Genomic DNA, 20,720 nt, shown 5'->3' on the forward strand with positions numbered 1-20,720 from the left:
CGCAGCGCTTTGTGGGCGGTTCCTCCTTTTCCTGACGCGAGTCCTACGTCAAGGAGCCGCCAGCTGCGTTGGCCCAGACTCTTACCAGCGGGCGCAGGATAAGGCCCAGCCTTGAACGAACGTGAGCTCTGGCCCCGCTAACTCGTGGAATATGTTTCCACGTAGCCTTTTGAAGTTATTTAGAAACCAGGACATAATTTCAAATCCCCTCCCCCCCGCCTCCCCAGTCGTTCCAGTTCACCTACTTCGTAGCTGGAGTGAAATAGGAGCCATTTGAAAATCTCCTGTGCTGGAAACATAGTAGAAGCTTCCCCAGTGTCCTCTTTTCTCCCTTCTCTCACTGTTAGTTGAATTGAGCAATACAGTTGTTGGTTGCTGACTTAACAACAAATGCTTGCCCTTTTGCTTCCGTTGCTTGATTTAACGAAATTAATTGTGAGTGTACTTTGCCTGTTGAGAAAATTAAACATGATTACAAAAAAAAATTTTTTTTTAACCAACAGCTAGACAGACATATTGTAAATGACATCTTCTGAAAGACAAGGCCGGTTTTGTGGGCATGCAACCTGTCCAGTGGAACAGGACCTCGGAAGGACTCTGAGGTCCTAGTTTCTTTCCTATGCCGCATTGTTAATAAATTCTGAAAGGGCCCACATGTTTCCGTTTTGCACTGGGCCCTGCAAATGACGTGGCCGATCTTCTGAAAGGAGTGGTAGGTGAAGTGACCTCTATTGGAACCGATGTTATAAACATAGATGACACTCAGGAGACTACCTGTCAGCATTTGTCCCCGTGGCCCAGGCCCATTTGGCCATAGTGACCTATGGACTGAACTAATCTTTGGAGCTGTGGATTGACTGGAATTCGGGCTGAAGATAGTATTTATTTAATCAAAATAATATTTTTATTCTGAGGAAGCATTGAAGTGAAAAATTCATTTTACTTTCTACTATTTTTTAAAATTAATTATTTTTAAAAATTTAATTTATTTTATTTATTTTTGGCTGCGTTGGGTCTTTGTTGCTGCCTGTAGGCTTTCTCTAGTTGCGGCGATACGGGGCTACTCTTCCTTGTGGTGCGCTGTTTTTTAATACAAATCACTGAAAACGGAATTTTCTTCAAACTGAGTTTCACAACTAAAATAGAATACCAAAGTTTGCAAGTTACTTAGAACTGATAGGAGATATTTGGAGAAACTTAAAGGGGATTTATTTAATAAATTGAGTGCTGTGGGGTGCAGACTAGCCTAAGAACTGTGAGATGAAGTCTTCTACTGAAACGTTCTTGTGTTGATACAGTGTGATGACAACCAGAAGTAAAATTTAAAATTTATTTTACCCAACATAAATACAATTATAATATATAGCTCCAATAAATTTCTGTTTCTTCTTTAATATTATATATATAATTTTGTAATATATAATTTGAAAAGATATAAGTATGCGCCCCCCCCCCATATTCATTGCAACATTATTTACAATAGACAAGACATGGGAACATCCTAAGTGTCCATCGATGGATGAATGGATGAAAAAATGTGAGATTTTATGTATATGTGCACAATGGGATATTATTTAGCCTTAAGAGAGAAGAAAATCTTGCCATTTGTTACAAGATGAATGAACCTGAGGGCATTATGCTAAAAATAAATCAGACAAAGACAAATAGTGAATGATTTCATTTATATGTAGGCTCTAAAAAGCAGTTCAACATGATGACATAGGAAGAGCCTGAACTCACCTCGTCCCAGAGACACACCAAGTCTACAGCTACTTATGGTACAGTTCACTCCGAAAATGACGTGAAAATTAGCTGAGTAACGCCTTCACATCAGCAAACACATCAAAGCAGGTAGGAAAGGCTGAGACAGAGTCTCGCCATAAACCCAACCCCTGGCATGGCAGCCCGCAATCCCAAGGGACCTCACAGACCCTGAGCTTCTCCCCAGGAGTGAAGGGTTATCCCCTGCTTCAGGCACTCCAACTTTTAAGACCTGCATCTGAGAAATGAGTCTCCCAAACATCTGGCTTTGAAAACCATGAGAGCCAAAATGCTGTTCTCCTCTCAAATTGATACCACTTTCACCTTACCTGTCTTTCACTAATTTCAAAGCTTCACAAAGCAAAAATTACATATTCCCACTTTCATGATTTCAGTTAGATTCATCCCAAGGTCTAATAAATTTTAATTATATTATTAAATACAGTATTGATTATATTAATACAAATATATATTTGAAAAGAACACTTAAAATATAGAAATTAATAAAAATTAAATCACCAATAATCCTATTTAAGAGAGAACTTCATTTAATTTTTCTGATAGGTCACTTTGTTACGGACCAGGTTTCTGGGCCTTCTTAATAGAAATTGATCAGAGACCAGACAAGAAATTAAGACAAGGCATTTTTGGGGCCCCTGCTGCAGCAGGGGAGAGTGAGAACAAACAATGGTTTCCCTCGCTTGGGGAGGCGAGCTTGTTCCTTATATGGGGTGAGGGCAGGGGTGTGTCCAGGGGTCGGCTGGAGGGGTGGCTTAGGTGTTTTGCCCACCGCTTAGGTGGTGTTGTGTGCAGGGGGCATGCGCAGTACCCTGCTTTTGCTCCCAACCCCCTGCTTTTGTTCCAGACTCTTCAAAGGTAGCAGTTGGGTTTTTTGGTCTCTTTGTATCTTTTGTCCAAAATTTGCCCTAGCTGCAGCTTGCATGCAGTTATTTTTAGTCCCATATAGTTTCTTTGTATTTTGTTGCTTGAAGAGAGGTGTGTCCAGGTGGAAGCCCTGCAGCACTGCAGCATGGGTCCCAGGTCCCGGCCTGTCTCTATCTGATCATTTAAAGTTTGAAAACAGTTGCCTGCAAAACTTTTGTGGCTGACGAATTTTTGGAAGCAGTAGTGACACCTTTTTCACTTTCTAACATGAATATTTAGACTTTTTAAGTTTTTAAGATAAATTTTGATAATTTATATTTTCCAAAAAGGTAATCTCTTTTATCCAGATTTTATATTTTTTGTAGCATTTTCTTTTAAAAAATAAAAATCTCCACACCTGTGGTTATCACACTTTTCCCCTTGTTAGTGCTGAGTGTTTGGGTTCTTTCTTTTTTTAGCCTGCTTCTTTCATTCAGAGATGATTCTTTTTAGTTGGCCTTTCCAAAGAACAATACTTAGATTTGTGTATGAATTTTTTAAATGGAAATTTAAAATGTATTCCCACAAGAGGGATTATTGGGTCAACTATTTTGAAGATTCTTACTATTCTTGAAATATACTGCCAAATTGCTTTCTAGAAAGTTCCTAAGATTTATATGCAGTGTTTGTTTATCTTTATTTCTCCCTTTCATATATTGGTCATAACTGCCAATTATACCTCAATAAAGTCAGAAAAAAATAAAAATAAATAAAAAACAGACCAGGGTCATATTATATGTACTGTTCTAAAATTCCCCATCTTTTCTTTTTAACAGCTGTATAGTGTTTCATTCTGTGCATATACCATATTTTATTCAACCAATACCTTATTGCTCTGGTTATCAACGCTGCATAAAAATGACTCTAAAACTTAGTCATGCGATATAGCATTTTGTTGCACTCACTCTGTGAATTCAGACAGAGCACAGTGGGGATGTCTTGTCTCTGATACGTGATGTCTGGGGCCTCAGCTGGGGAGAACTAACAGCTGAGGTGACTCAGTAACTGGGGAATGAAATCACCAGTAGACGTTTTTACTTACATGCCTGGTGGCTGGTGCTGGCTCTTGTCCAGAGCTCCTGCCTCTCCATGTGGTCTGACTTCCTCGCAGTATGACAACTAGAGGGAAGTTGGACTTTTTACTGAAGGCTGAAGGCTCTAAAAGTGATTGTCCTGAGAGAATCAGGCAGAAGCTGCGTCCCCTTTTCTGGCCACTTTTGCATTCTATTGGTCACAGTAGTCAGAAGCCTTCCTAAATTTCGGGAGAGAGGACATAGACCCCCATCTCTTGATGTGTCAAAGAATTTGTGGATGTGTTTTAAAACCACCACACCTATCATGAACATGTAGACTCTTTATGGTTTTGTTCATTACAACAGTAGAACAATGCACGTGTACATACCATATCTGTGTGCACACTGCAAGGATTCCTACAGGGTGTATTTCCCATGAACAGGGCATGGACATTTAGAATTTTGATAAATCTACCTGATAACACTCCTACAAGACTTTGCCAAATTTGTGCACCCTTCAGCATATGAAAGAAACTGTTTCCCTATCCCTTTTATTACACCAACCTGTATTTGAACATTCCAAGGTAAAAATATTTTTCTATCAAGGAATTTTTAATGGGTAAACAGTTTTCCATATAATGTATTTTACCACTCTCATTTGCATGTTTAGATTGTTCCTAATTTTTCATTACTATAAAAGAATTGATGATGTATATCCTTGTAAGTAAACCTTTGCCCGCTTTCTTAATTATTTCCTAAGGACACAGTCCTAGAAGTGGAATCTCTAAGTCGAAATTTATTCTCCTTTTTAAGTCTCTTGATATGTAGTGCCAAAATAACAGAACTTTTATACCATTGTACATTCCCATCAACATCTTCCATTCTCTTTATACTCCTTTCATTAGGCCACATTGCTCGGCTTGTGGGATCGATCCCTTGCCCCCGGCAGTGGAAGCACGGAGTCCTAACCACTGGACCACCAAGGAATTCCCCCATTAGGCAATGTTCTTCAACAGTGGGATATTTTGCATTTTGTAATGTATAACCCAAAGCACATTTCACTACAAATTCCCAATGTGAATTCAGAAATCACATAGAATAACTGTCTAGTTGTAATTCTTTATGATTGGGATGTTTTGATGAATAGAGTGTCTCTTTGCTGCCTACCATGTGTTAAAAAAATTAGAAAACCTAATACCTAGACTACACCATTGTCATTATCTCCCTGCCCCCACTATAGCTGCATTTTCAGAATGATGCTTTGGCATTATTTTCTTATACAGATAGCTGAAATGAAAACATGTAACATTTGAAATGGCTTTATATAATATTTATAAAGCAGTTCAATGCCCTCTTACAAAGTCTCCTATAAGTATTTCTCTTAGCACTAGGGGTCTTAATAAAATTTGCTTTCCCCAATAAACTACTATACTTCTGTCCATCAGTAAGAGCTATGTATTTTATTTCCTTCTTTGTCCTGTTTTTTAGGATGTTCATAACTAAGTTTTACCCAATTACTATAGCACTGTTTACTTTAATCAAGATTTTTGTAAATACAGATGTTATTTTCTTTTCCTTTATTTCTTATTTCTCTCTCTCTTTTGGGAATCTTTGGCTCTGACTACAATTAATCTACCTTCAATAATTTTTAGAAGATGGAGAGGGAAGTTCAAATTATAAATCAACTGGTAAAAATTATATCTTTAATTAGTAATACAAATGATTTGGAGTTTGGGCTAAATATGTATTAGTTTTTGTATTAGAACAACTTTGAAGCACTTTAAAAATTAGATTGTGAAATGCCTATTTAGGTCTTCTGCCCATTTTTGATTGGGTTGTTTGTTCTTTTGATATTGAGCTTCATGTGCTGCTTGTATATTTTGGAGATTAATCCTTTGTCAGTTGCTTCATTTGCAAATATTTTCTCCCATTCTGAGGGTTGTCTTTTTATCTTGTTTATGGTTTCCTTTGCTGTGCAAAAGCTTTTAAGTTTCATTAGGTCCCATTTGTTTATTTTTGTTTTTATTTTCATTACTCCAGGAAGTGGGTCAAAAAAGGTCTTGCTGCGATTTATGTCAAAGAGTGTTCTGCCTATGTTTCCACTAAGAGTTTTATAGTGTCTGGCCTTACATTCAGGTCTTTAATCCATTTTGAGTTTATTTTTGTGTATGGTGTTAGGGAGTGTTCTAATTTCATTCTTTTACATGTAGCTGTCCAGTTTTCCCAGCACCACTTATTGAAGAGGCTGTCTTTTCTCCATCGTATATTCTTGCCTCCTTTGTCATAGATTAGGTGACCATATGTGCGTGGATTTATCTCTGGGCTTTCTATCCTGTTCCATTGGTCTATATTTCTGTTTTTGTGCCAGTACCATACTGTCTTGATTACTGTAGCTTTGTAGTATGGTCTGAAGTCAGGGCGCCTGATTCCTCCAGCTCCGTTTTTCTTTCTCAAGATTGCTTTGGCTATTTGGGCTCTTTTGTGTCTCCATGTAAATTGTAAAATGTTTTGTTCTAGTTCTGTGAAAAATGCCATTGGTAATTTGATAGGGATTGCATTGAAATTGGGTCATTTGTAGAGATGTGGATGGACTTAGAGACTGTCATACAGAGTGAAGTATGTCAGAAAGAGAAAAACAATTATTGTATATTAGTGCATATATGTAAAATCTAGAAAAATGGTATAGATGATCTTATTTGCAAAGCAGAAATAGAGACACAGATGTAGAGAGCAAATGGATGGGTACCAAGGGGGAAAGGGGGGTGGGAGGAATTGGGAGATTGGGATTGACACATATACACTACTGATACTATGTATAAAATAGATAACAAATGAGAACATACTGTTGAGCACAGGGAACTCTACTTAATGCACTGTGGTGACCTGACTGGGAAGGAAGTCCAGAAGGGAAGAGATATATATATATATATGTATGGCTGATTCATTTTGCTGTACAGTAGAAACTAATACAACACTGTAAAGTGACTATCCTCCAATAAAAATATAATTTTAAAAAGTTAGAGTGTGAGTTATTTTGCTATTCACCTTTCTATGCCTGGCAAAAGAATATAGGAATTTGGGATTAATAAAAGGCTTTATTTTAGGTTTAATCTAATTTTGTTTTCATAAACTATATTTAATAAAACATCTAATGGATTCTTTTATAACACAAAACTATCTGTAGAAGAAAGTTTTGCACATTTTAACATTTTGCATTTATAACAGTGATAGATCTAGCAATCCTAGGTTTACATCCTGAAATATATATTTTTGAAACATTATTGTGTTTGGAATTTTATCTTTCTATTAGTATGTGTTAGCTTGGAGCAGACCAAGATCTACAAGAAAGGAAAAATCAATCCCACAGAATGAAACCTGATAAGTGTTTGTAAATGACCATTGCTTTCAGCCCAGACTAGCTCAGTTGAATCTGAGAAGACATAGCCAGTATCTCCTGATTCTTTTAAATTCTGATTTTTTCCAGTCTACCTCCAACTAAATTAAACCATAGAATATGGAAGTCAGCAATGTTATAAAACACTCTAGAAACATTATGTTGTGAGTAGGAAACAGGGGGAATGAGCCAGTTCTAAAACTGTTTTTACTGGGATCAACAAGGGAAGAAGAGAGGAGTTTTTAAAACTGTGAGTAAAATAAGTGAGTGGAGAATAAGGGTAATAAGAGAATAAGACGTGTGAATAGGAGAGATTTTTATAGACTGAAACCTGATTCAAAATGAAAGAACTAGAAAAATGCCAGGACCATTTTGAACTTATTATAAATGGTAAGGAAAACAGTGATAATTTTATTATTACATTTGGATTGCCTGGTATACAAAAGACTATTCCTGCAAAACTGACAGATTTCTGGTATTTTCACAAACTAGTTATATAAAATTATAGGCTAGGATGTTTCAGGAATACACTTAGGTGAAGTCAGAGCTCACATAAGAATTTATATCTCACTTTAAATTTTATCATCACTTGATAAAACTTGATTAATAAACAGACTTTCTTTATAAATCTGGTCCCACATTTCTCAAAGTGACATTAAGAAACTCTAATTCCATAGGATTTTATTTAGATTCATGTTTCTGTGATTAAATATGAGAATGGTAGGCTAAACAAGGGAGGATTCCCTGAAAATTTAAGGTGCTTGTGTGCATTATGAATCTCCCATTGAGAGGTATGGTACCATTTTTGTCGCAGAGCATTCTGATAGATTTGTGTCGTCTGGAACACAGTTTGGGAAATATTGATCTAGCTTAGGGTTGGTCATGTTCCCATTGAATTAGACCCAATCATAATCTTTTTCTGTTAATAAAGTCCTTAACTCTTTACGTTCCCTTAGTCATTTGAGGTCTCTATCTTAGTTTTCAATACCATAGTATCACCCATTTCTCAAACAAGAAACTCCAAGCAATTTTACATTTGACTGCTTTTTATTCTATCAATACCTCCCCCACCAATTTGCAAGTCATGATGCATTTTTTTCACAGAATTTCACAAATATTTCTCACTTTTTATTTTTCTGGACTTACATCCTCATCTAGGGGCTTTGATCAACACATGCTTAGGCTGTTTCAGCCTTTTCAATAAGCCTAACTTCTCTGCATGGAAATTTTTTTTTGTTACTGTTAAAGGTGTCACCCCTCCCTCTTCTTTCAACCATGCTGCTGTCCTTGGTTTCCTTAGAGGAAACACTTGTTACCTTATAGTACTTTCCATGTAATTTTAAGAAGGTTATGTGCATGATTCCTATACAAATAAAAACTGCACATGAATCAAAGATTTTATTCAACTCATTAAATGAGGGACCAGTAAGATGTTAAAACTGTTCAAATGGGAGCTTGAGTTACAGAGATTTATGTTTTCTGCTAGATAAAATCAATTCATATTAATTACTATGAACAGGAATCATTTGCATTGCTATTAACTGGAATTCTTTGCATTGCTGTAAGTTTTTTATAGTTTAAATTCTACCTGTATAGGGTTGTAAAACAGCCTAGTCAAGAGAACATCAATCACAGATGCACATCCCCATGAAATAGGATAATACCCAGAGTGTCCTTAGACAATACCCAGTCTCCACTGGGTTTAGCTTGCCAGGGCAAAGGCCTAGCACAGTACCACTGGATTTAAGAGTTTTAAGGCTTTTAATGAGAACTTGCAAGAAAAAACTTTTTCTAGTTAAACAAAATTAAAAATAAATTTCCATGTAGATTTAAATAGTCTATGATTTTAACCTCTGAACAGTAACCCACTTCTCATTCCTCAGGCCCCCAAATACTGAGCTAAGTATACAGTCCCCTGATAATAACTGCATATGGCTGTACAGGTGTGTGTACATTTCGTGGTCTTGAACGATATCTCTGTAAGCAAGGGTAGCTGATTCTTTCAAAGATGAAATCTGGAACTTCCCTGGTGGCACAGTGGTTAAGAACCCACCTGCCAATGCAAGGGGACACGGGTTTGAACCCTGGTCCAGGAAGATCCCACATGCTGCGGAGCAACTAAGCCCATGTGCCACAACTACCGAGCCCATGTGACACAACTACTGAAGCCCATGTGCCTAAGCCTGTGCTCCGCAACAAAGAGATGCCACCGCAACGAGAAACCTGCACACTGCAAGGAAGAGTAGCTCCCACTCGCTGCAACTAGAGAAAGCCCGCATGCAGCAACGAAGACCCAACACAGCCAAAAATAAATAAATAAAATTAATTAATTAATTTAAAAAAGAAAACATGAAACCCACACATTTGGGCTCTTTTAGCACCGCTCTTTAAAATGGACACTACTGACGGCATAATTCAGTTATAGTGGGGATACTTGTTCAAATCAAGCAAATAAACAAATAAAAATCCTTACCAATTCATTGGATGCTTTGTCCTTTTAGTGAATGAGATCAGGTCCTTTCAGAAAGCAAATACCCCTGAGAGGCTGTCTTGTTTATGCATTAATCAGCCCTTTAACCAACCAGTACCTCTGAAACTGTCTGTGGTTAACTATGCCTATATAACTTCCAGTGTCATGGACCAATATAATAAAAATAACTTTCTAGTAAAATGAGACCAAAAAACCCACAAAGGCCAAAATACATGGTCTAATTTGTAATTATTATATTCAATGATGTAAATTACATTTCAGTAAATATAATCAGAACAACAAAGAGCCCAAAAGAAAATAATCATGAAAAATGTTCTTTTTTGAATATGTTGCTATAGGTGGATAATAGAGAGAATCACTAATAACTTTTTTTATTCCACAATCATAAGTAAATTAAAAGTTGAATCAAATAGTGATTTCCATATGTAAACTGCTTATATGCATACTTTGAATGAACATAATGCATATCAATACTAAAAGTTTCAATGTGGCAAGTGAGTTTGCTTCTTGTGTGTTACCTTATTAATCTAGGATGAATTGATAACCATGTTACACACAGGGGACAGTGGATGTCTAAACTATTTTTATGTTTTGTTTTAATGGCACCATGGCGGGGAAACCAGTCTCAAGGAGGTGCATTGCAAAAGCGGCAGAAGAGATTTTAAAAGAATTTTAGCAACTTGGGATTCATTTTTCGGTAATATTTTGTTATGATATAATTTAAAAGTTACAGAAAAATTGCAAAATTAATATAAGAAACTCCTGTGTATCATTTACTCCTTTTGCTTTATCAAGGACACTTAGTACTTAAATTCTGAAATAACCTAGTACCATTATTGAGATCAAGAAATTAACACTGATAATAACTCTATTATCTGATCCACAGTTCACATCTAAATTTTGTCAATTTTCCCTTTGATTATTCCAAGTGTGTATGCATGTACGTACGTGAGTGTGTGTGTGTGAGTGTGTATCTACCCCTCTCAGTCCAGTATCATGCATTTAACTGCCACATCTCTTTAGTATCCTTTAATCTAGAGCTGTTCCTCAGGTTTGTCTTTTCTGATCCTGATATTTTTGAAGAATACAGGCCAGTTACTTTAGTCTTAGAATATCCTGTAATTTGGATTTTTTGATGATATGTCACGATTATACTCAGGCTTTTTTTCTTCTTATTTTCAGCAGAACTCTCTCTGAAATAATGTTGTATCCTTAGAGCATCATACCAGAAGGCACAGAGGCACATAGTGTTTGTTTATTCCAATATCAGTGATTAATGTTGATCATGTCGTTAAGTTGGTGTTCTCCAAGTTTCTCGACTATGAAGTTAATCATTTTACCTTTGTAATTAAGAAATAATGTATGCCTTGTGACTATGTAAATGTCAAAGATTGAGTTCCCCAGGGAGCAGATTCTGAGATAGACACTAGCCTGCAAAAGTTTTAACAGAGAATGCTCTTGGGATAATACTTGTGGAAAGGAAGGGAAGGATACAGGACTGGGCAGAGAGAAGTCAAACTGCAGTGCAGTCTCAAACGGGCCTCAGTGGATCCTACAGGATATTCTGAAGATGGGATGACTGTTAAGTGCTGTCCTGAGTTGATGAGAGGGCTGGGCTTTTTATACACTTGCATTGATTAGATATTGATTGTCAGGTGCCCAAAATAAAAGGTATGACCTTGGGTGAGATGGGTCTCTTTGGTTGGAGCAGTTTCCAAAAAGGGCTTATTGACAGCTGGAGTCGGGCCTGCTCACAGACCTCCAGCAGCTGGGGTAAAAAGTCCTTCACACCTGAAGTAGGATCTGAGAGGCACATCACAGCATCCACCAGAGTAACATTCCTCTTATTAAGCTTTTAGTCACTAGTTTTAGTACTCACTGATGCTTTTCTAACTCTGTTATTTCTTCTCTATTTATTAGCTGCCATTCTACTGTAAAGAAAAGCTTTCCCTTCTCCCTTATTTGTCTATTCATTCCTTCACTATTTTTTATCATATTGTACTCATTAATTTTTATTTTTCAGTGGATTATGTAATCCACAACTAAGATTATTTATTTTAATGCTTGAATTGTGCCAGATTTTGCAAGCAGCTCCCATGTCTTTTTGATTTGTTCCCATCATTCTTTAAGCAATTCCTTACTTTCTGGAGTAACAAGATGTTGTAGGCTTATCCCTGTCCCGGAGCTAGAATTAGACTTTTCTCCAAGGAGGCCTGTATCTATAAATTAAGATCTGGGAGCTAAATGTACTTGTTGCTTCTGGTATGTAATAGCTTCTGGGTCCTTTCAGGAGACCAGACTAGGATGGACACACGCACACACACACACACACACACACACACACACACTTTCCTGTATGTATCTATTCCTATACTTATTTCTATATTTTTCTCTATACATATTAAAATTAATGGGTTCATACTGAGATCCCCAATTCCTATCCGACATAATAGGTCTAGTCTTCCCCCCTTTCCATACTTGTAATTCTCCTTTTCATCTTCTCTATCTATTGTCATTGATTTTCGGTTTAATTCCCTTGCAGTCAGAGAACATACTGTGAAAGACTGCAATCTTTTGAAATTTACTGAGACATTTTTGTGACCCAGCATAGTGTCTATCTTCATGAATATTCCATCTGCCCTTGAAAATTATATGTATCATGGGGTTGTTGATTGTATGGTTTATAAATATTCATGCAGTCAAGTTAGTTGATAATGTTGTTCAGATATTACATATCTTTACTAATTTTTGTCTAGTCTTAGAAGTGTCCTATTAATTATTCAGAAAAGAATGTTTAAATGTATAACCGTGATTGTGGATTCATCTATTTTTTCCTTTAGTTCTGTCAGTTTTTGCTTCATGTATTTTGAAACTCTGGTATTAAGCATGTAAGCATTTCTTATTATTATACCTTCCTGATATTATTATTATACCTTCTTTGTCATTATGAAGTGTCTTTGTCCTTTAGTTGGAAGGTTTAGTCTATTTATATTTAATGTAAGTATTGATGTGATTAGATTTTGGTCTTTAGCTATCTATTTTCTATTTGTCCTGTTTTTTTATTTCTCTAATTCTTCTTTCCAGATTTCTTTTGGGTTTGTTGACTATTTTTCAGTATTCCATTTTCACTATTTGGTCAGTATTCCTCTACTGGCCCTTTACTTTTACCTCTTTATATTTTTCAAGTGGCTTTTCTAGGAATCACGATATGCATTCTTAATTTATCATGGCCTATCTTGATTTAATATTATGCCACTTTATGAAAAAATATAAGAATTTTGTAACAGTATAGTTCCATTTCCCCACTCCTCATCCTTTTAGCTCTTGTTATCATTGATATTATATCTACATACATTATAAACCCCATGATATGACTGCAAATGTATGAAATACTATACATCCAAAGTTATTAATTACAGTATTGTTTATAATATCAAAACAAGGGAAACAACCTAAATCTCTGTCAGTAAAGGACTGGTTAAGTAAACCATGTTACATCACAAAATGGGATACTATGCAGCCTTATATAAGAATGAGAAAGTTCTTTTTGTACAAATGTAGAATGATCTCTAGTTCAAAGAAAAAGCAAGCATAGATCAGTGTATGTAGTATGCTAACTTTTGTATTTAAAAGTGAAAAAATACAAATACGTATTTGTATTTGTGTAAAGAAATACTGGGAGAATACACAAATCTACAAAGGTGTGCTAACTATAAATAAATTATAGGGAGTGGTATGAGGGAATAGGAAGCAGTGAGATTCCTAATTACATTCATTTGATTTTGAAACACATGAATCTATTAACTATAAAATGAATTTTAAAGCAAAATGAAAACATTTATATTCTGTACTTAGCTGTAAAACAAATATATCATTTATTTAAAAGTTCTGTTCATTCATAGTTGAATCAAGGGCTATGACTAAAGATGGCCTTGTGCTGCTAAAATTATCTGCCACTTAGCTTTCCACTTGCTTTTCTATTTTAGATGAAAATGAACATACATCCCCTCTCTTTCATCTTTGCTTTTAAATAACCAGTCTTTGTATCCCAGCTTTTTATTCTCTCCAAAGAAAATGAATGATTGATTCAGGAAATGAATGCTACCAATTACTGAAGAAGGAAATAGATTTACTTTGGGCTATGAATTTTTGTCAATTGCCAGGTCTTTTATTCCCTTGACTCTTTAACCTTTTTGAATGAATTGTTCTTCTGCATGTTAGGTTAGCAAGAGAGTACATAAGTACCGAGAAACATGTCTTTTCTTATGCATAAGTTAACAATGGACTGTTGAGAAGAATGCTGGTTTGTGTGTAGAGACTCTCCTCCTCATCTCAGCCTTGCACCTGGAAGCACTTTTACCACTTGTGTGTAGAAGGAGTGCTTTTTGTGACTATTATGAAATGAAGGGCAGATTATGTATTAGTTTCTTATTACTTATGTAACAAATTACCATAAATTTAGTGGCTTAAACAACACAAATTTATTATTTTCCTGTTCTGGCAGTCAGACATCTGCAATGAGTCCCCCAGGGCTAACATCGAGGTGTTGGCGGAGATGCGTTATTCTGGAGACCCTAAGTGGATTCAGACCCTAAGTGGATTCGGACCCAGACCAGCAGGGAAGCCGGTGTGGCTGGACAGAGCCAGGAGAGTTACAGGACATGAGCTCAGAGAGACAGGGCTGGGGCAGGTTGTACAGGAATTTCTAGGCCCCAAAGGACTGGGCCTTTTACTCTGCATGAGGTGGGGAGCCGTTGGACGCTTGAGAGCAGAAGACTGTTTCCAGAAGGATCCCTCTCACTGTTTTGTGTGAACAGATGATTAGGGTGGGGTAAGAACAGAAGCCAGGAGACCAGGAAGCAGATTATTGCAGTCATCCAGGTGACAGATGATGGTTTGGACAAAGGTGGTAGCAGTGTGGGGTGATGGATATATTTTGCAGATTGAGCCAATGGTATTTCCTGATGGAGAAGATATTAAATGTATTCTTCTCTCTCTCTCTCTCTCTCTAAATGTAAATATAAAAGGAAAAACAATTGAATTCTCCCTTTGAACTACTCCTGGAGCATAGGAACAGTTGCGGAGGGCGTGGAGACTTACACAAAACTTTGTCAATGGCGTGAAGTAGGAGAGCCTCAACAGCTGTAAAAGGAACCTTCCCATTTTGCTGTGTGCAGCTGTATATTTGAATCTTTTACAACAACAATATAGCTTTATGTTACTCGCATAGGTTTTTTAAAAGTTATGGGTAAGACTGACAACTTTTACCAAGGACACATTTCTCTTCATTTACGCAACATGTATGCCATTTTAACATGAGCTTTACAGATATACAGGTTAATCAAGAGAAATAGTTTGCATCTACAGTTAGCAAGGGCACTGCAAAGTGCCATCGAACCATCTGATAAATATAGCATTAGAAAGAAAAATTCAATCAAGAATGGAACAATTATATTTGTTATTGACTCAGGAGATTGAGATGTAAATACAATTGAGGTTAACAGATACATGATTATAGATCGTGGTGCATTTGTTTAGAAGGGAGAAAAGTTTACTGATTGAAAAGAAAATAGTGGTCAAACCATAATGTTAGAATGCTTGAAGGGAGAGAGGTACAGGCCGCCCCCCCTTTTTTTTACAGCAGTCCCATAGTGCAGTATTATTTGATAAATTCAGTATAGATTTCCACATTTTTCATATTGATGTGGAAGGACAACTAATTAGAATGAGTGTGGCTCTGTAGATTCTTTTTCCCAGAATATCAAGCCTTTCTCTGAACAGAGGGGCTTTTCTGGTATTGAATATATTTTTTGAAACATAACATATGTAAAAATAAACTGAATGCTTTTTTTGAAATTAAGATTTAGCTAAGTGTGAGCACATGCATACAAAAATGCCTTGCGGTTCAGAGGACTCAGTGCAATAATTATAGGAAAGTGCTCCGTAAGTTCTAAAGCACTACAGTGATGTAAGGCATTGTTTTCCTTCTCACTTATCTGCTTTTGAAGAGGTTTGAGATATTCCAGACACATGGTGTTCTAGATATGTATAGTGATGCATTTAAACACTGGTTTTAAAAAATGAATAATTTGAATTGGAAAATTCCTAAACTCCAGGGGAAGGTTCCTTAATTTGGGGGGCTCCTTCTTCCTCATTCTGGATAGTGATCATCTTTATTGTCTTAAACCCAAACCAGAAACAAAATGTCTTCCTCTCCATCATGTTCACGGCTAAGTCTTGTTGATCTCCTCTTCTCTCTGATGCTATGTATTTGTAAACTCAGATTGTTTTGGCTTTAGAAAGGTAATCTAAACCCTATAATTCCCGAAAACATGTCTCCAACAGGGTCTAGAACAGCTCCCAGGAATCATATACTTTAATATTTCTGCAGTGAAACATGTGAATAGTCACACCAAGTGGGTAACTAAAAATTATGCATAGTTTCATAGCTCAGGGCAGATTTTGCCACAAAAGACTTTAGATCAGGTCAGGTATTGTTACCAAATCAGTTATTAAGAATTATTTTTTAGTGTCCAGAACTTTTGGGCTTTGGAATTGAGGATAAAGGATTTGGGAATTGAGGTTAAAAGGTTGTGAGCCTGTTGTGTAATGGTTTCCGGAGGGCTTGATGCTACAGTTCTCCCATCTCCGATTCATCCCTTATATTAGCAAACAATTTCCACATTTTGTGCTTCTTCACCTCTGCTACCATTGTTTTCGATAAAACTGGGCTGTTCGGTTGTAACCATCATCAACTCCACCTTCCACAGAGGGCTTTCCACTGGCACCAATTTGTAGTTTTTCTGCCTACTTTTTTCAGTGGCAGTCCCATACCTCAACTGTTCTTTATTATTATTATTTTTTTAATTTTTCTTTGAATTTTTGTATTTTATTTTATTTATTTTTTATACAGCAGGTTCTTATTAGTTCTCCATTTTATACATATTAGTGTATATATGTCAATCCCAATCTCCCAATTCATCAACTGTTCTTTAGATCCGACTTCCTCTCTATCTCCCCATCTCTTGTTTCTTACCTATTTTGTAACAAGGGACCAGTAGACTTTGATTATCCCCTGCTCCTCACAACAATCTCGAGGTGCCTGGGACTTCAAGTTTATAAAAGTTGTGGGTGAGAGAATTTTGCCCATTATCTCGATCGAGTGACTCTGCTTCAGGGTTTGAGGGCATTTTCTATGGAATAAAGGGCAGAGTTGGTCTATGGCTACTCAGAAGTTCTTTTTAGTCATTTCTATTCATAGCCCTGCTCTAGAATGATGAGACTGCTGGACAGCCGATGCTAAGAAAGTGTCAGCCGTGGTGTAAGAATTTCCCTGTTAGAATAGGATCGTTCTGCCCAGGGACGGCTTACCTAGAACAGAATGAGGCCGCCTTCTGTACAGGAAGGCAGGACTGATAGTCTATCATCAAAAGGCAGATCTGAAAAGGAAATGTAACATTCCCTCATTCTTCCTTCTTATTACCTCTCTATACAATAACATTTGAGAGAAAAATATCACCTATTTTTCTAAATAAAAATAAATCTGGGCCTGATTTCCCCTGTCAGAAGTTGGTGAGAGCCCAGTTTTGTCACTGATGCCAGGAAGCAACAATCTCCCTACTTTAAAGGAATCCAGGTCCTAGTCCAGAAACTTTGAGATGCTCGTGTCTACGGCTGTGCAGTGGAGGGAGGCTGGGAAGCTCACTCCCTCTATGCCAGCATCAGGCTTGGAGTGCTCTTGGCAAGGCGCCTAACAGAGGCCTTACTAACTGGCAGATCTTTCGCACTTGTAGAAGTACTCACCCCTTTACTTTCTGAGTTTCAGGAAAACCTTGGCATAAGCCATTACTCCCAACTGCAGTTTAAAACGTTCGTTCCCAGCCTCTCTGCATGTGAAGTGACACACCCTCAGTGCGCCTGAAACAGGCCTGTGGACCAGCCCCCTCTGGGAAGAAACCTCAGACCTTTAGAGACAGGTGCAGGTAAGGAAAGGAGATGCCTCCTGTTTAAGTCCATATTGGTAAAAGAGTCCCAAACAATAGTAGATTGTTGTTTTTTTCCTATTATATGAACACCAAGGGAAAACCAAAATGGGGATAGATTAGTTTGACAGGCTGCCAGACCTCACATGTAAATTTTGCCTATGTTTTTTTTTTTTTTTAATTTATTTAATTTATTTATTTTTGGCTGCGTTGGGTCTTTGTTGCTGTGCACGGGCTTTCTCTAGCTGCAGCGAGCGGGGGCTGCTCTTCGTTGCGGTGCGTGGGCTTCTCATTGCAGTGGCTTCTCTTGTTGTGGAGCACAGGCTCTAGGTGCACGGGCTTTAGTAGTTGTGACACGCGGCCTCAGTAGTTGTGGCTCGCAGGCTCTAGAGCGCAGGCTCAGCAGCTGTGGTGTGCGGGCTTAGTTGCTCTGCGGCATGTGGGATCTTCCCGGACCAGGGCTCGAACCTGTGTCCCCTGCATTGGCAGGCAGATTCTTAACCACTGCGCCACCAGGGAAGTCCTGCCTATGGTTTTTAACTCTGGACATTCCTTTGCCTACATTTTTGTCCCCCTTTCTGTGGGATATAGTCACGCAGGTCCTCCTAACAAGCAGTTACCTCTTTGCTCTTTAGCTAATAATGTTAATAGTTGTCACGTGTTCTATAATTGGCCAAATCCTGTTCAAGGATCTACCTCTAATTCTCACAACTCCAGAAGATATTATTGTCTCCGTTTAACAGATGAGGCTCAGAAAGTTTAAGTAATTTTTTCATTTTAATATTTCTAGTAAATAGCAGAGGCAGAATTTGTTCTTTTTTTAGAAATATTTATTTATTTATTTTTGGCTGTGTTGGGTCTTAGTTGTGGCATTCGGGATATTTTGTTGCTGCGTGTGGGCTCTTTGTTGTAGCACATGGGCTTCTCTGTAGCTGTGGCACTCCAGAGCCTGTGGGCTCTGTAATTGTGGCACACGGGTTCAGTAGTTGTGGTGTGCAGGCTTAGTTGCTCCGCAGCACGTGGGATCTTAGTTCCCTGACTAGGGATCGAACCTGCGTCCCCTGCATTGGAAAGCAGATTCTTAACCACTGGACCACCAGGAATGTCCTGCAGAGGCAGAATTTGAAGTAATGTGTATGTAACTCTTGAAAGCCCATGAAATTTCAAGCATGTTCCTAAATCTTTTAGTATGAGATTTAAAATACAACCTTCCCTTAATGGCCTTACCATGAACTTTAACCCATTGCAAAATTCACTAAGATAAAGTTCACAAGCTCTGTTATGTAACTTCTTGTTTTTGTGAATCTAAGGAGTATGGAACAACTCAAACAATTCTTGCTGCACTGCAGGGGGAAGTATTTTATTAGATTATTTTTACTTATGTCCTATAGTTAATTCTCTCATTTCTTCTTAGAGTTTTGGTTTGTAGATAATTAAATCCATGCTCTTTTCTACTTACAGGTGTAAATTGAGCATCTTCCTGAGAGCTGCAGGTACATGTGTCATTCTGTGCCTTTCTTCTCCTAGGTATATCTTCATAACATTGGGGGATCAAGTGGTTGGAGGCCTATGTCGGCCCCATGACATAAATGTTTCTAGTTCAAATACTAAATGATTTTCTTCTCTCTCAGGCTTGGCAGATTTTTCCTCCTGATTTGTCTAATTTTCTTTAGATTGTAACATGGCTATTTTAATCACAGTACACTGTGATTGCTTGTTGAGGTCATCAAATCACGATTCCCAGGGCAAGTGTTGGAAAAGCGTCACCTGAGTTTGGTTTATTTCCTGTCCATTGTATTTCCCGGATTTCATATTTAAGCTTCTGTATTTAAAAGCAATGACTCTTTTGCAGATTGCGCCGTAAAAGAAAACCGGCTGGCTCACTTTTTGGTGACATTCTTTAAAGTGTGAATCTTCTGTTTTACAGATTAGGTAACAGAGAGGAAACTGGAAATAGTTGTACTGGAAGGAAAATAATGTAAAGTAAGAAATGGGAGTGCTATTTGAAAGAGACAGCAACCCTTACCAGAAGAGTGAGTCAATAGATTCTCTCTTTTTTTGACAAGGTGTTGACTAGACACAGTGCTGACCCTTCTTAGCCCCTTGTGTGAAAACTCTTTGTGTCCAGGGATCCAGCAGGGGGAACACTCTGCCCCGCTCACCACAGCTGGTTGGGTTGCAGCAACTGGCCATAATCTGGTGAGAAGACTATAAGAGGGGCTCAGAACAAAATCTCTGCCCAGACCGAGAGAACCTGGACCAACCTGACTACCCTCTCTTAGAAGTCTGAACAGGGGAGCATAGAAAAGATCAAGTAGTGAGTGGCAGGTGTAGAAGATGAATGAGGTCATGGTGGACCATGAGTGAGGATGTGAAAAGTAAGGAGAAAATGAGGGAAGCCAATGGGTAGGAGCAGGAGGAGAGAGGGGCACCGAGAGGAACGGGCTGGGAGAGAGTAGCTGAATCCCATGGAGAAGTGGGGAACTTGGGCCTGTGTAACCTCAGGCGGCCTTAGGTTTGGTACAGAGCTGATTGTGTTTTTCTTTCTGGGCTTCTGTGGGGCCTCTTTGACATCAGTGATTCCTACTTGCTCGTTCCTATGTATATCCTGACAATAAACTCCATTTATTGATGGAGGAACTTGACGGAGATTTTTCAACAAATCAGCAGGTCTAACACTCATTTTAAATGGTACCTTGTACCCTCAGCCCACATTTATTCTTTTATTTGTTAGTGCAAGAAATAGAAAGGATATATCAGAAATTTACTTTTGAACATAATTCTACTGGATGAAGGGCATAGAGTTTACTCATTTTTCCCTTCATTTAAGAGGAACTTAATGTTAGTTATATTCTCCGGGCAAGAAGGTGAATCGAGAGAAAAGACAGCAATCAATCTATCATGACTGTATCTTATAAGATCAGGAATGCTCCTTTATAGAGAGAATTAATCATGTTGACGGTGAACTATATTTATGGGTTGAAATTATGTTTATTCGGCAAAGTCTAATTTAACCTGTGTTGTAAGTTAGGGACTTTGGGAGAAACTGTACCTTCACAAGGTTAGAGTTCTGTTGAACTTCATTCTTCAGTTTAACTGAGGCAAAGCAGACTCAGACATAATGCAGGCCTGATGGTGATGTGCTCTTGCATCTC

At 37.7% G+C, this 20,720-nt stretch overlaps 1 long non-coding RNA gene across 1 annotated transcript; it reads left to right on the plus strand.

Annotated features, from left to right (window-relative positions):
• The first annotated feature begins 17 nt into the window (after positions 1-17).
• On the plus strand, positions 18-5,110 carry LOC309647310. The gene is made up of 2 exons (XR_014255949.1): positions 18-121; positions 1,692-5,110. It is a non-coding gene; the product is annotated as an uncharacterized lncRNA (long non-coding RNA).
• Positions 5,111-20,720: the final 15,610 nt, after the last annotated feature.

Source organism: Balaenoptera physalus, assembly GCF_965194825.1.
Source record: "Balaenoptera physalus genome assembly, chromosome: 18".
Classification (NCBI taxonomy): Eukaryota; Metazoa; Chordata; class Mammalia; order Artiodactyla; family Balaenopteridae; genus Balaenoptera; species Balaenoptera physalus.